The 15,048-nt window shown below is 36.6% G+C and overlaps 1 long non-coding RNA gene across 1 annotated transcript; it reads left to right on the plus strand.

Annotated features, from left to right (window-relative positions):
* Positions 1 to 11,065: 11,065 nt before the first annotated feature.
* On the plus strand, positions 11,066 to 12,919 carry LOC149404847 (uncharacterized). Its single transcript, XR_016295518.1, has 5 exons — positions 11,066 to 11,119; positions 11,614 to 11,751; positions 11,961 to 12,037; positions 12,125 to 12,157; positions 12,419 to 12,919. It is a non-coding gene; the product is annotated as an uncharacterized LOC149404847 (long non-coding RNA).
* Positions 12,920 to 15,048: the final 2,129 nt, after the last annotated feature.

Below are 15,048 nucleotides of genomic sequence, written 5' to 3' on the forward strand. Positions count from 1 at the left end.
AAATAACAGCCCATGCAATTGAGAAATTTGTATGGAAAAATATTATTACTCGGTTTGAAATACCAGTCAAAATTGTATCCGACCACGGAACTCAGTTCGACTGCGATTCCTTCAAAAGTTTTTGCGAAAAATATGGCATTAACAAGGTTTTTTCTACTCCAGTCAGGCCACAGTCCAACGGATTGGTGGAGGCAGTCAACAAAACAATAAAACACGGCTTAAAAACAAAGTTAGGCGAACAGAAGTCAGAGTGGGTGGATATGCTCCAAGAAGTTCTCTGGTCGTACAGAACCACCGAGCACTCCACAACTGGCGAAACGCCTTTCTCCCTCGCATACAGTTCCGACGCGGCCATCCCGACCGACGTCATGATACCAACGGTGAGGAGAGAAAACTACTCAACAGAGGTAAACAACGACATTCTAAAAATAAGCCTAGACCTGCTAGAAGAAAAAAGAGAAAAAGCCAGATTAAGAAATCTCGCTAACCAACAAAAGGTTACTCGGTATTTCAACAGGAAAGTCCGACCAAGATCTTTCAAAGTCGGCGACAAAGTCCTCAGAAGAGTTTTTCTCCACACCAAAATCCACCAGGAGGGAGCATTCAACGCAAACTGGGAAGGACCCTATATCATCCGAGAAGACTTCGGAAACGGGGCATACCGACTACAACAGTTGAGCGGTGATATGGAGAAAAACCCCTGGAATGCTGAGCACCTTCGCCGATTCTACGTTTAAGTATTTCCTCTTTCAAACATTCAAAAAGCGGCTTGGTCGCATATGTTGTACTTACAATTTCAAAAAGCGGCTTGGTCGCAAGTGTTGTTTTTACAATTTCAAAAAGCGGCTTGGTCGCACGTACTTTCGATTTTCAGAAGTCAATTATCTTTTGTTTCTATGCTCGGTGTCTGATCACATAATTTTTATCATTCTTTACAAAATAAACTAGGCGGCAGGGTAATTAGCAAACAGTTGTTTAGAAAACTTAAAGGAAATATACTTAGTTATACTTTATTTTGCCAAAATTCAGAAATACTTTTTACTCTTTTTTGCCAAAGTCAGAAACACAGATAAATTAACTTGAATTATAGATCCGACCAAGGATCAATTGTTCAAAACCCGAGCGGGTTAACAAAAATTACATAATAAAAGATCCGACCACGGATCGATTGTTCAAAACCCAAGCGGGTTAACAGAAATTAGAATGCAAAAAAATATCTACTCCTGGTCGCCTCCATCAGCGTCATCACGAGCTCTTGATTCCGAATCCTCATCGAGATCCGTAGTATCCAGAGTAGGATTCTTCGGGCCGAGGATCCGAACGGCCTCGTTTATCCCAGCGGTATAAAGGTCATCGCGCATGTTGCGATAATCCTCGGAAGCCTTGTACTCTTCCACCGCTGCTAAACGAGCAGCCTCAAGATCTGCGTGAAATTTTCGCGTGAGCTCCGTAAGCTCCGATCGGGTCTTCACCGTTTCGTCCCTGGCCGCATCCCTCTCCTTGAGAAAACGATCGTTCCGTTGTCTCAAAGATGTGAGCTCGGAGCCTAGTAATCGGCCAAGGCCGACCACACCAACGAAAACCTGTGGTAAACAAAAGGTCTGTTACAAAATTTGTCAAGGAAAGAAAAGAGATACCGACTAGGTGAGTAGAAACGTACCGAAACTGCGGAGTCGGTGACCTGGTTAAGCCTCTCTAAAGGCTCAGACCCAAGAACCGCTTGGACCTTCTCGGCACGATGATGCTCGCGAAGGAAGGTAACGATCGGATTCAGGTGGTCGGATGCAGAAGAAGGTTCGGTCAGGCTTTTCACCGGAGAAGAACTCGGAAGTTCCGAAACTTTTGAAGCAGACGCGGTCGCCCGCTTACTAGCAGTCGAAGCCTTGGAAGCCTTAGTACGTTTCGGGTTATGAGGAACCTGTTCGGGAGCGGGTCTCTTCTTCGCCATCTGTGCAATCTCTGTTAAGAAACAAAAAGTAAGAACGAGGAAAATTTGAACATATGAGACTTGATAAGAGACGAATAAAATGCTCACTCGAGTAGGGATAATAATAGTATTCCTCGAGTAAGTCTGGGCCCGACAACACAAACGTCGACCGATCAGCCTCCGAAATATCAAAGATCTCTGAGTGGAGTGGTCGCTCGTCCTCGGGATACTGTGGAAGGGAACCTGGAACCAAACATAAAACATATGAGGAAACCAGAACAAAAACCTGGCCCAGTTTATCAAATAAGAATTCTGAACCAGAGTCACACCCAGTTCCGAGAACGAAGCTCTTATGGGGCACCTTTCATAAGAGGCGTTCCCTTCAACCCAAAAGAAATAGTCCTTCCAATTTTTTTGGCTGGTCGGAAGGCGAGTGATCACCTTAGACTGGTCATCATTGGCCCGAGCATAATAGTAACCATGTTGCCCTGGAGCCGACTTAAACGAGTAATATTGCGAAAAGTCTTGTAAAGTGACGGGGCGATCATAAACTTTCGCCCATAGCACGGCCATCCCAACAAAAATCTTATACACGTTGGGGACGAGCTGGGTAGGAGAACAACCCAGGTCAGAAACGAACTGGGAAATGAGAGGATGCATCGGTAACCCTCCGATCACGTTCAAAATAGCCTTATTGAACGCTATCTTCCCGGCAGGAGGCTGATCGGCCCTCTCATGTTCCAAAGGTGCCGAGATGATAATTCCCTTGCTATCTCAAATTCCTCCCTCAGCTCTTGTATATATTTCTCGGTAACCCGAGAAGTCCAAACCTTGGCCGAAAACTGGCCCTCTTTCCGTTCAAAAACCAAGGCCTCATCCTCTTCCTCTGGGAGATCGACCCCAAATGTCCTCCCACTCGGACTCGGAGTGCCTTGAGAATAGCCCTCTCCTCGGTCTTGCGAAAGAGAAAGGCTCGTCGTATCACGAGATTCCGACTCGCTCCCCCTCGAAGAAGCGGACGAAGACGATATCTCCAAAACCATGGTATCCCTACACGACAGGGAAGACGAATCAAAAACCTTTTTCTCGTTATCAACCCCCTCGGACTCAGGACTGAGATACACGCATGATTCATCAAAAGCCATTACGGGGCGGTCCCATCCGATCTCTGGGACATGATACCAAACGCGACTCCTGAGGAAAGGAAACGTGGACCCATTCGACAAGATAACGCTATCGGGATCAGGCTCCGATCGTCGAACGACGCGAGGGTCAAAACTCAGATCAGGACGCGCAAGTCCTCCCATAGCCCTAAGGAAGATGAGGAACTATGATCCCTAAAGTCCGGAGGGTCCGAATACGAGAAGTAAAATACAGATCACCGAGTAACGATCTCAAAACAAAAAGAGATAAATCGGACTAACAATAAAGAAACCTTACCCACGAGTCTGAAAGTCGGGAGATCCGAACAAAAGACGAGAAAACTGGGAGTGCAATCCGAGTAGGCAGACCACGCCGAGAACGCACCGAGAGCGAAAATTCGAGACAAAAAGCAGAATGAAGTCAAATGTTGAGAAAATGCCTTATATAAAGACCACACGAACAGCAAGGATTAAGCTTGTCCAAGAAGCCAAACACATCTGACCGTCGAAGCAAAAAACGCGACGATTCGGCAATGCCAAAGACAAACGACGTCGTACGATGTCCTGCAAAAAGAAAAATAGAATTCTACTCGGATCGTCCCGAGATAAATAAGCAAAGATGAACACGGTCATCAATTAAACCGAAATAGTTCCTTACCATTTTTGCTAATAATACTAAGAAACTGGAGGGCAGCTGTTACGGGATAAATTAGTTAGACACCGAGCAGGATAGTCGGACTCCCGAGCAGCGAGAAGAATCCAGCACCGAGCTCAGGTTAAGTAAACCCAAGGGCCATCCATTGAAAATGAACGAATCGTTCATAAGTCAAGAACGAAACCCACCGATCAGAACTTCGGAGAGAAGAGAAGAACGTGGGTCAAAGACTAGTCAAAAACAAAAGAAAACATGTTTCAAACTCTAAAACGCACACCTTGACGGTTCAGGAACCATACGAAGAGTAATAACCGTCCACCTCAGCTAGAGGGAAGATGCAGTTACCCAAAACCGTCCAGAACGTGGGATTGATCACCCCACGTTCCCCAGAATAACCGTCAGAGACACGACCACGAGGCTACACCAGACGAGCATAAATAGAGGCTGCGGCACAGAACTAAGGAGGGAGTTTTTTTACTTACTTTCTTTCACTTAGAACCTCTAGAAAACATTGCTCTCTTGTATTAGATTCGTCTGTATAAAGAGAAAGTCTTACCTAAATCATCTCTGTACTCGGAGTCTGTGTATTTTTGTGAGATATTGTTGTACTAATTTTACAGGTCAACAATATATATATATATATATATATATATATATATATATATATATATATATATATTTCACTATTGTCGAGTAAATGTCAAAACTCAAAATCAAGTAGAAATTTAAAACCTAATAATAAACATGATAAAAAAAATCAATTTTAAAAGAAAAAAAAAGTTATATAAAAACCTAGTCCTATCCGTAATTTCATTTCGGATAATGTTCACGGTACCATAAAAAAACTTTTCACAGACCAAGAATTAGAGTTCTAGTACTATTCATTGAATTTTTTCAAAAATTATTTTCTTCTATTTTTCTTGAGATATTAGACTATATTTTAGGGGATTTTTTTTTAATTTATTATTATTATTACATGAGTAGTGCTAGAAATAACTAGATAGAAATATCTCATTCCGATTTGGCCGGAATTCCGACACTATTCGAACTAGAATATTCTAGTTCATTAAGAGCCAAAATTTTAGTTTAATCCAAGGTTCGAAATGCCGTTTTCGTTGTCGTTTCAAGCCTCCTGATTTATGAAAAATCGTCACGCCGATGGAAAATCGAACGAAAAAATTGTGGAAAAAGACAAGTGAAATGCCGTTTTCGATGGAAAACCGACGTGCTAACGGAAAACTGAACGGAAATAATGTTGTAGAATATATTAAAAGTATATACACATATACATATACATATTTTATAATTTTAATTTAATTTATTTATATATAGTGTATTTTGTTATGTGTAGAACAATGTTGTAATATATTAAAAATATTTTGTTATATATGGTTTAATTTTACAAATAATATAATAATTTATAAATTATGTTTACATGATATAATAATAATAATATATGTATGTAATATATGTTGTAAACTAAAACTATTCATATAGTCGGTAGAATTTAATACATATTGTATTTTTATAACCCTTTATTTAGTCTTTATCTCATGTCATGTCAGCTTATTATTTACATAAAAAAAAGGATAATTTACAAGATTACCCCCTGAACTCGTGCTTGATTAACAAAGTGCACCCTGTACTCGGATTTTCAACAAAAAATACCCTGAACTCAGGTTTTTGTTGACTTTTGCCCCTTCCGTCAAAATTTAGCAGCTACCGTCCATAACATACGCACGTTTTAGTCACGTGTTACCTCAATTGAGGGTAGAATAGTATTTTTAGTATATTGAATTAATTTTTAATTTTTTTCTATATAAAATCTCTCTCTCTCTCTCTCCTCTTTCTTCTTTTCTTCTTCTTCTCTTCCCCCGCGCGATACACACCTGCAACAAAAGGAAAATGCTACCATAAATAATCATCACCATCACCACCATAAACATTAGGGATTTCTCGAACGAGAGTTTGAGCATCAATATTAGGGATTTAAAAGAGAAATTTCATTTTCTGGGCTTAATAAACCATTAAATATCAAGATTAGACCCTAATGTTTAAAAATATCTAAATATGAACTTTTGACCCAAAATCGGACACAAATACCCTTGATTCAAAAAACCCATGTGTTTTCTCTCATTTTCATCACAAATCTTTTTCATTTTCGAATTGGTTGCGCTAGGATTAGAATTTTCGGTGGTCGAGCTCACCGCTGAGCTCGTGGGGTTCGGGGCAACGCCCCGATTTTTTTTTTTTAGGAATTTGGGTATGTGTTCAGTTTCGATTTTGAGGGTTTCACCTTGAATTTCATCGTACAGCATCGTACGACATCGTACAGCATCGTACGATGTCGTACAGCATTGTATGTGTTCAGATTCGATTTTGAGGGTTTCACATTGAATCTCATCGTATCGCATCGTACAACATCGTACGACATCGTACAGCATCGTACGACATCGTACATTATAATGTGTATGAATTTTATCGATTTTGAGGGTTTCACATTGTATCTCATCGTACGATGTTGTACGATGCCGTACGATGCTGTACGATGTCGTACGATGAGATACGACATCGTACAACATTGTATGTGTTCAGATTCGATTTTGAGGGTTTCACATTGAATCTCATCGTATCGCATCGTACAGCATCGTACGGCATCGTACGATGAGATACAATGTGAAACCCTCAAAATCGATAAAATTCATACACATTATAATGTACGATGTCGTACGATGCTGTACGATGTCGTACGATGTTGTACGATGCGATACGATGAGATTCAATGTGAAACCCTCAAAATCGAATCCGAACACATACAATGCTGTACGACATCGTACGATGCTGTACGATGTCGTACGATGCTGTACGATGAAATTCAAGGTGAAACCCTCAAAATCGAAACTGAACACATACCCAAATTCCTAATCCTAGCGCAACCAATTCGAAAATGAAAAAGATTTGTGATGAAAATGAGAGAAAACACATGGGTTTTTTGAATCAAGGGTATTTGTGTCCGATTTTGGGCCAAAAGTCCATATTCAGATATTTTTAAACATTAGGGTCTAATCTTGATATTTAATGGCTTATTAAGCCCAATTAATGAAATTAAGTAAATCTGAAGGGTGAGAGAAGCGATACCGACGAAAGGTTTTTTAGTTATCGAGTCTCTTGTGTACTAAATCTGCGTTGCGATTCAGATCAACATGAAAGGCTTGGACGGGATTCAAGGCCCAATATACGTCGGAACCGGGTGTTGTTTCAGACGGTTGGCTCTTTACGGGTTCGACGCTCCGGCCAAGAAGAAGGCTCCGAGCCGGACCTGCAATTGCTGGCCCAGATGGTGCTGTCTGTGCTTCGGGTCGAGAAAGAGCCACAACGCCAAGGTCAAGAAAGAGAAGCAGAAGAATAAGAAGAAGAAGACGAAGCACAGAGAGTCCTCGAAGCAGATCCACGCCCTCGAGAATATCGAAGAAGGCGTCGAAGGTGACGGCGGCGCCGATGAGCCCTCTTTTTTATTGCACCCACACGCCGTTAATACACCGATCCTCGTTCTCATTTTTATTTCATCAATCTCTGCTTATTTTTTCCAGAAGCGAACGTTGAGAAGTCGTCGGAGAAGAGGCGCGACTGGATTTGAGCTTCGTCGAGCTTTAGCCGGAAGATCTGAGCGTTGCTTTCGTCGAAGTCGGACTTGCTGTCCTTGCTGGGCTTGGGTCTCTTCCTGAGCTCGGAGGCGGGTTTGGGAGCCGAATCGGAGCTATCGGGCCTCCGAATCGCGGCTTTGACGCCATTGTTGAGGTGGTCCGGGTGGATGTAGGTGTTGAGAGCGTAGAGGAAGAAGATGGGGATTCTGAGGAAGTCTTGTTTGATATTTTTATTTTATTTAATTAAAGAAATTATTTTGGAAAGTTTGTCAAGTACGCTTAACTTAAGTACTAACTTGAAAGTGTGGGACCCTTTGCACTTATTTTTAATTTTTTTTTTCATTTGTTTTAAATATATTCATTTGATAAGATTACTAGTGTGCCCTCAAACTAGTAATTATGTGAGATCACGTGCTCAAAAATTGGATGTTAACGGAAAAAAATTAACAGAAGGGGCAACGCGTTAACAAAACAAGAGTTCAGGGTAGTTTTTGTTGAAAATCCGAGTTGAGGGTGCACTTCGTTATTCGAGTAAGAGTTCAGGGGGGATTCTTGTAAATTATCCAAAAAAAAATTATACTTATCCCAACTTATTATTGAGGTATTGTTTGTTCCGAGAATCATGAATCCATTGAAAATTGGAATCACAAAACTGTTGGGCCTACAATGTATCTTCACAAAATTAATAGAAATAAAAAATGGGTTTACTTATATGATAGGCCTAATATTTAGGTTTGGGCTTTGCTATAGGGCAACTTTCCCACTTCCTTCATCTTCTTCGTACTCTATTCTCTGAAACATAGTGACCGACCAAAGAAAAATAAATACAATGATCGAAAACAGAGCCTCCCGACTTTGAAGCTTTCATCGGCAACAATGGTGTCCGTCGTCGATAATCGCCAAGCGCCGCCGAAAAATTGTGGACTTTCACATGCAAACGTCCGAATGTCGTCGATTACGATCGAAAGTCGCCGAAATCTGGTCGTCTTCAACGCTGGATTGAGACGGCCGGTCGCATTTGATGGAAACGACAAGCTGCTGTCGCCGATTTTCGAACGAAACAAAAGAAAAACGACATACACACTCTCGCCGGCCGTTTTTTTTTTTACCAAAAACGGCGTCGCCGCCGAAAGTCGGCGAAAGTCGCCGGCGCTTGATTCAGAATGTAATTCCCGTTCCGTTCAACATCTTGATTAATCATCCTAGAAATCTTTTGGAGCAATTGGTTTAGAAATCTTGCTCTTTAGCCCACACGCCTGCTTCACCAAGTGCATTTTTCTAGAAATTTAACCTCAATCCGATGTCACTTTATCATCTCGCAATTGAAATTTAGAAAGCCAATTTGATAAAATTTGAATACCAAAAGCAAATACCTTGAATGATCTTTCTCTTTTTCGAACTTTATCAAGTTTAAACACAAAGTATTCATCAGAATCATGGATTTGAAGCTAAATTCTTTATTTATTTATTAAAATTTGTATGCAAATAAGTTTAGGTCCAATAGACATTGATAAAGCATCGTATCAACATCTGAGTGAGAATAGGTAAACTAATATATAGTCACAAACCTTCTTCATGGGTGTTTATCCAGTTCGTTAGAGGATTCAACTGTAAGCAATTCATATATATTTGGTAAAGGATCACCAATACTAAGTACTAACACTATTTTCACGTGATTTTTACATTAAATATTATGCATTACACCAAGTTTTTTTTTTTTTTTTTTTTTTTTTTTTTTTTTTTTTTTTATCATATATATTTGGTAAAGAATCACCAATACTAACAATATTTTCGCGTGATTTTTACATTAAATATTATGCATTACACCAAGTTTTAGTGTGGTTTTTTATTTTTATTTTTATTTTTTTATTTTATTTTTTATATAATATAATTCACCGCATTTCAAAGAGTATAAATATAGGCCTTTATTTTAATTTAATTTACTCTCTAATAATTATATTACTAATCTCTATATACACAAGTGTAAAATATTTATTAATTATGTTTGATATTGCTTTAATTTTCTTTATAAATTATTTATATTTATATTATTATATTACAATTTTAGGTGCTAAATGTTTAAAATCAACAATTAAAAAAAATTACAATGAAATGTAAATCATAGTAAATTATTTAAGAATTTGCTGAATAAAATAATTTTAAAATTATTTCAAAACGAATTTTTAATTTAAAATGTATTAATAAAATTTAGATTAAGTAATGCATATATATTTATTATATAATCTGAATTAATTAAGTATAAAATATTAAAAAATATTTTTAATTTTATACGAAATAAACAGTGTTACACTAAATTTATGAAGAATTTGTTGCAACTAGTCAATCTTTTTTTTTTTTTTTTTTAAGATTCTAGCCAAAATTTCATTTTATTAAGATAATAGTCCACCGGACCGAACTAAATTAAATTAACTAAAATAATTAATTTAACTTACATTGATAAGACTGAAGTAAATTAAATTAACTAAGATAGTTAATTTAATTTACTTTGGTCTAGTGAACTATTTTCTTAATAAAATAAATTTTGATTATCTTTTAAAAAGAGAGTGATCTATTATGTTATTGGCCTATTTATTTAAACTTTAAATAGTAAATAGTGATAAGTTATTTGTATTAAAGAGTGTAATCAAAAAACTTTTTTTTTTTTTTCATTTTCAATTACAAACCAATGATTAAAATCTCGCATCTCGTGATCGTATTGTATTTTTAATTTTGAGAGTATTTTGTCTCGTACTATGATATTCCGCGGTACGTATTTGACGAACTTTTTTTATTCGATGAAGTTCAAACATTAATTCCGATTCTTTCTGTTTCTAGGGACATTTTAGTAGTTTAGCAGAAGAAAAAAAACAGATTTGTAACTAACTAGACCACTTTAAACATGTGATTTTTGATCTAGCATATGTTTGACAATTTTTAGGGATATAGCCAAATGGCTTATGTGGCAATAATTAATGTCTGATTTGCCCTTATTTATTAAAAAATTCGTCACTTTCTCTATTCTATTTTTTTTTCAAATAATTGTTTTTTGCATCAAAACTTCAAAAATTCGTATATTTCTCATACGAACTCGAAATTGAGTGATTTCAGATCCTACAAATTCGTGGTGTCGAGATCTTCAAAAATAGACCCATTGTGTTTGATGAAAAATTATGTTTAATGTATCATATTTACGTTTCTATTTATTTTTTTGATAAATTTTTAGTTATTTTTATATTTAAGGTAGTAACGTGATTTTTCTATATTTATGGTATAAAAAATGATTTTTCATCAAACACAATGGATCTATTTTTGAAGATCTCGGCGTTACGAATCCGTGGGATTTAGAATCACTCAATTTCGAGTTCGTATGAGAAAGATACGAATTTTTGAAGTTTTGATATAAAAAAAATTATTTGAAAAAAATAGGAGAGAGAAAGTGACGAATTTGCTAGTAAATAAGGGTAAATCAAACCTTAATTATTGCCACATAAGTCATTTGGCTATATCCCTAAAAATTATCAAACGTAGACTAAAAACAAATTTCGTAGTTTCATTTTGACTATTTTGCTACACTGCTCGAAAAAAAATTAGAGAAGAAATTAAAAAATTAAATAGATGAGAGTCAAGAATAAAATAATATTGGGTACCTGTATAAGGGCAGTTACTTGAAAGATCCAAATTCCAAAAGAAACTCCCTCTCTTTTTCTGCAGCACAGAGTCGCATACAGTCCGGGATTGGTTCGGCGCTCAGGTACTCGATTATTTCTCCGTAGTTTTAAAAGTGATTAGGTTCGTTCAGTATCCTTTTTTTGATGGAATCATTCAAACATTTTCGAGCAAGACAGTTCATTAAGATCTTCGACGAGATTCGATGACTTACGTGGTGTGCTCGATTCGTTTAGGCTACTCGATCACATGTTTAGAATTTGTAATTTGGGCTTTGGTTATAGATTTACATTCTAGCTAGGCTAGTTTAGTGTGGGTATTGGAAGTCACTGGTCAGAGGGTTGGAATAGTCGGGATATTGATCGGAAGGTGACTCTGATCATGCCCATGGCGATGAAAATTTCTTTGCCGCAGCGGTAAGGCTACTAAATTTTATATTTTCAGTTTTCTTGTGAAGAATTCAAAGACTTTCTCATACTCGGTTTTTCCTGTATATTGATGCTGATTCCTTTTCCCGGTTCTATCCACTTGATATGTATATAGCATTTTATAAGTTTGTTGTTTTAACTTACTTTGTAGGTGCAAAGACTGGTTTCTCGTATCTCATTGCTTGTTTCGCAAATGATAATGTTTAAGAAGAATTCGACCGAGAGGATCCAGCAATTGGAAGATAAAATGTCGGAGCAGATCGTGCTGTCTAGGACGACAAAAGATAACGTATGTTTCTGCATCTTTTTAGGATATTCCCATATTTTCTTTATTGGCAACAAACATGTAGTGCTTTACGCTATAAAAAAAACAATGCGTATATCATAATGTTGAATGACGAACTTTTTACAAGCTGTGTTCACTAAATTGACATTGAAACTTGACATGAGTTTCTCCTATTTTCACTTCTTACTTTAGTCAAAATTTTCTGTTGACAGGTTGTAGAGTCCTGCCAATTGTTTTCTGAAATTGCCTTGAGCGTGGATTCGTTGGAAGAACAGGTTTTTCTGAGATTGTGAGTTATGATTTTATTGAAGATGTTATGACTTTTTTTTTCTTTAATGAATTTGTGGTGATCATGTTTTCTTTGGCCTTTCAACAGAATGGTAAACTAGATTCCATAATGAAAAAGCAGGTAAGTGGTATATACTTTGTTTTAAATGTCACATGCGTTATATTTTTATAGGATTTTGCAATTATCTGTTTGCGTCATCTCTGCAACCGTGTAGGTTGAAAGGGAGTAATCATGTTGATAGTCTTGAGTTAATGGGTGAATGTCTTCTTTTTCATGTTAAAATTAATTTTTTTTTTTTGGGTTAAAAATCGGTTAAACGGTCAAAGATCAAAACTGGTTATATTTGGGTATTTATTTTTCGTGTCTATTTTGTTTGTGCAGGGTCCGAAGTTTATTGCAAATTCGGTATCTGTTAGAAACATGAAGTAATTGAGAAACTTGGAAGAGCTCGAAGTCCTTCAAAGGTCTAGGAGCGTGATTGGTGCTACAGGTGGGTTATAAATGAGGCTAAATGGAAATTTTTTATTTTATTTTAATTTATTTTTTTTCAGGTCCGCATTGACACTAGATTGGCAACCTTTTTCTTCAATATAAAATTTCTGGATTGGTGATGTCTTTTAGTATCGAGTGGGGATGATAATATGGTCTAGACACAAAACACGAAATAGTTACAACACCACTTTTAAAAGATTTAGAGTCCTCAATAAATAGGTTAAAAATCAATAAGACAGTTAATGCTTAATATAATGGATAAGACAACGAATAACAGTACGAGTAAATATGAATAATTACTTTTATCGACACGATAACAGTACGATAAGACGATTAATAATTAGTTCGTAACATTGTTATTCAATTGTTGATATGAATCACGATTACGATTCCGCCTGAATATGGCCCAATAAATATATTTCCAAATGACTATTTTACTCGACTTCTGTTTTTGTTAATCCAATTGGAAAATTGTATAATATTGTAAACACACACGAATGATCGAATTCTTCCAAATTCTTATGTTACTAGTTAGCAATTAGTTGAAAGCGATTCAGTGGGGTGGATCAAGTGATGAGTATCTCCACCTCCCCAATGAGATCGCGGGTTTGAGTCTAGAACAAAGTCCCCTAAAAAAAAATAGTTTATAGTAATATACAACTGTTAGAAAATTTTATGTATTTATGTACCTAATTTTGTTGTTTGAAAGGTTTATGTGTCTATAAATTTTTAAATCTAGTATTTTTTTTTAAAGTTTGGAATGCGTTCATATCCTTATTTCTTATTTCATGTTACTAGATAGAACTTTCGTTTTGGAATATATTTCGAATTAAACTTATTTACAAACTATTTTATTCAACTTTTACTTGCTTAGTGTATGAAAAGTAACCATAATTCCTTTGTTGTTTTGTTCATTTTATTTTTTTTAAAAGAAAAACTAAATTCCGATCAAGGAAGATCAGTCATTTGCAAGAATGTTGAATAGCTAGTGAGTGTGCCAGTGAATTGTTTGGTCTACTTGTAGTTATCAATTTCATACACACTTTGCAAATGTCAGCAACAATTAACGCCCCTAATTGGATGAGCCGAACGACGCCCTTTAGGTTCTATTTGGAACATAAAAAATAGGAGGAAAAAATAAAATGGAATCCCTCTTTTATATTGTTTTGGATGGAGATAAAAATATAAAAGAAAGGAAAATATAAGAGTAAGTAAGAGGGAAAATATATAACTCGTGTGTGAATTCATTTTTCATAAAATAATTGAGAGGAAAAATGAAATTCATCCAAATTTTTACAAGTGGAGTTCGTGCTTGTATCTATTATCTTCCTTTCTACTTGGAATGATAATGAGTAAGATCAGTGTAAGAAATACGATCAACACCAATTAGGCAGTATTTTATCCTAGCTTGACCTACACGCAACACAGATGAACCAAATAACAAGATGAACAATGAAGAAAGAAGAACACCGGATTGTTGACGAGGTTCGGCGTTAACTAGCCTACGTCCCCGCGAACTCCTTCAGACAAAGGTAGTCCGATTTGCACTAATCACCAAGAACAAATACAACCGTACAATCCACACTTCCTCTGAGTTCGATCTAATACAAACACACATTCGAGCTCGGCTTTTTCTCTCTCTAAGAATCTCACTTAGAGCTTGCCTCTTTCTCTCTCAAGTGTTTTTCAGATCTAAAACTCTCAATCAATTGTTACAGTCACATTACAACGAAAAACCAGAACTTAAAGACTTCATAACAGACTTGTAACCATTTTCATCCTCAGCGTCAATCTCAGCCGTTGAAGATCTTCTAATCCTCGCCATTCACTTGTCCACGTCACTGAGCACGTCTTCACACTTGGCGATGATTCTGATGAAACAAAACTTGCAAGTCACGCAAGCACCAAACCAGCTCGCAGCTCGCTCAACATAGCTCGCAGCTCGCTCAACTCCTTAGCTCGCCCAGCTCGCTACAGTTGTAGCTGAATACAACAATCGGGTACACCCATTTCGTTATCCGTACAACTACTTCTACCTATTTCAAAGTTTTACTCGTTATCTGTATTTGTTTTATCGGATTTTTGAAGCAAGCCGGGTAACGAGTATACCCGCTAGGTAAGCTGTTTAAAAAATAATATAACTGTTATCCGTTTACCCTCTATAAAAATAGCGTACCGAGTTGGGTAGACCCGTTTACCCATTAATAATCAAGAAAATAATATGTTTTTTTTGTTATAAATTATAGAGATATGTTTTGAATTGAATACCATATCTAATAAATTTTACTTCAAATTGAATATATTAATAAATATATCATATTTTTAATACATTATTTTGAATAACTTATTTGTTTTACTTTAGCGAATACATTCTTACTTTTTAAAAAAAAAAAAGATAACGGGCCGGATTAATGAAAAACTCCGTTACCTGTATCTAATCATGGGCGTTTGGTCGGAAGTACCCTTTTTGTTCCGGCTGAAAATTTGGTTTTAATTTTTTTTTTTCAATTCCGAAAATA

The sequence above is a fragment of the Urtica dioica genome, chromosome 2, assembly GCF_054948205.1.
Source record: "Urtica dioica subsp. dioica isolate 48M chromosome 2, U.dioica_male_clone48M_v1_H2, whole genome shotgun sequence".
Classification (NCBI taxonomy): Eukaryota; Viridiplantae; Streptophyta; class Magnoliopsida; order Rosales; family Urticaceae; genus Urtica; species Urtica dioica.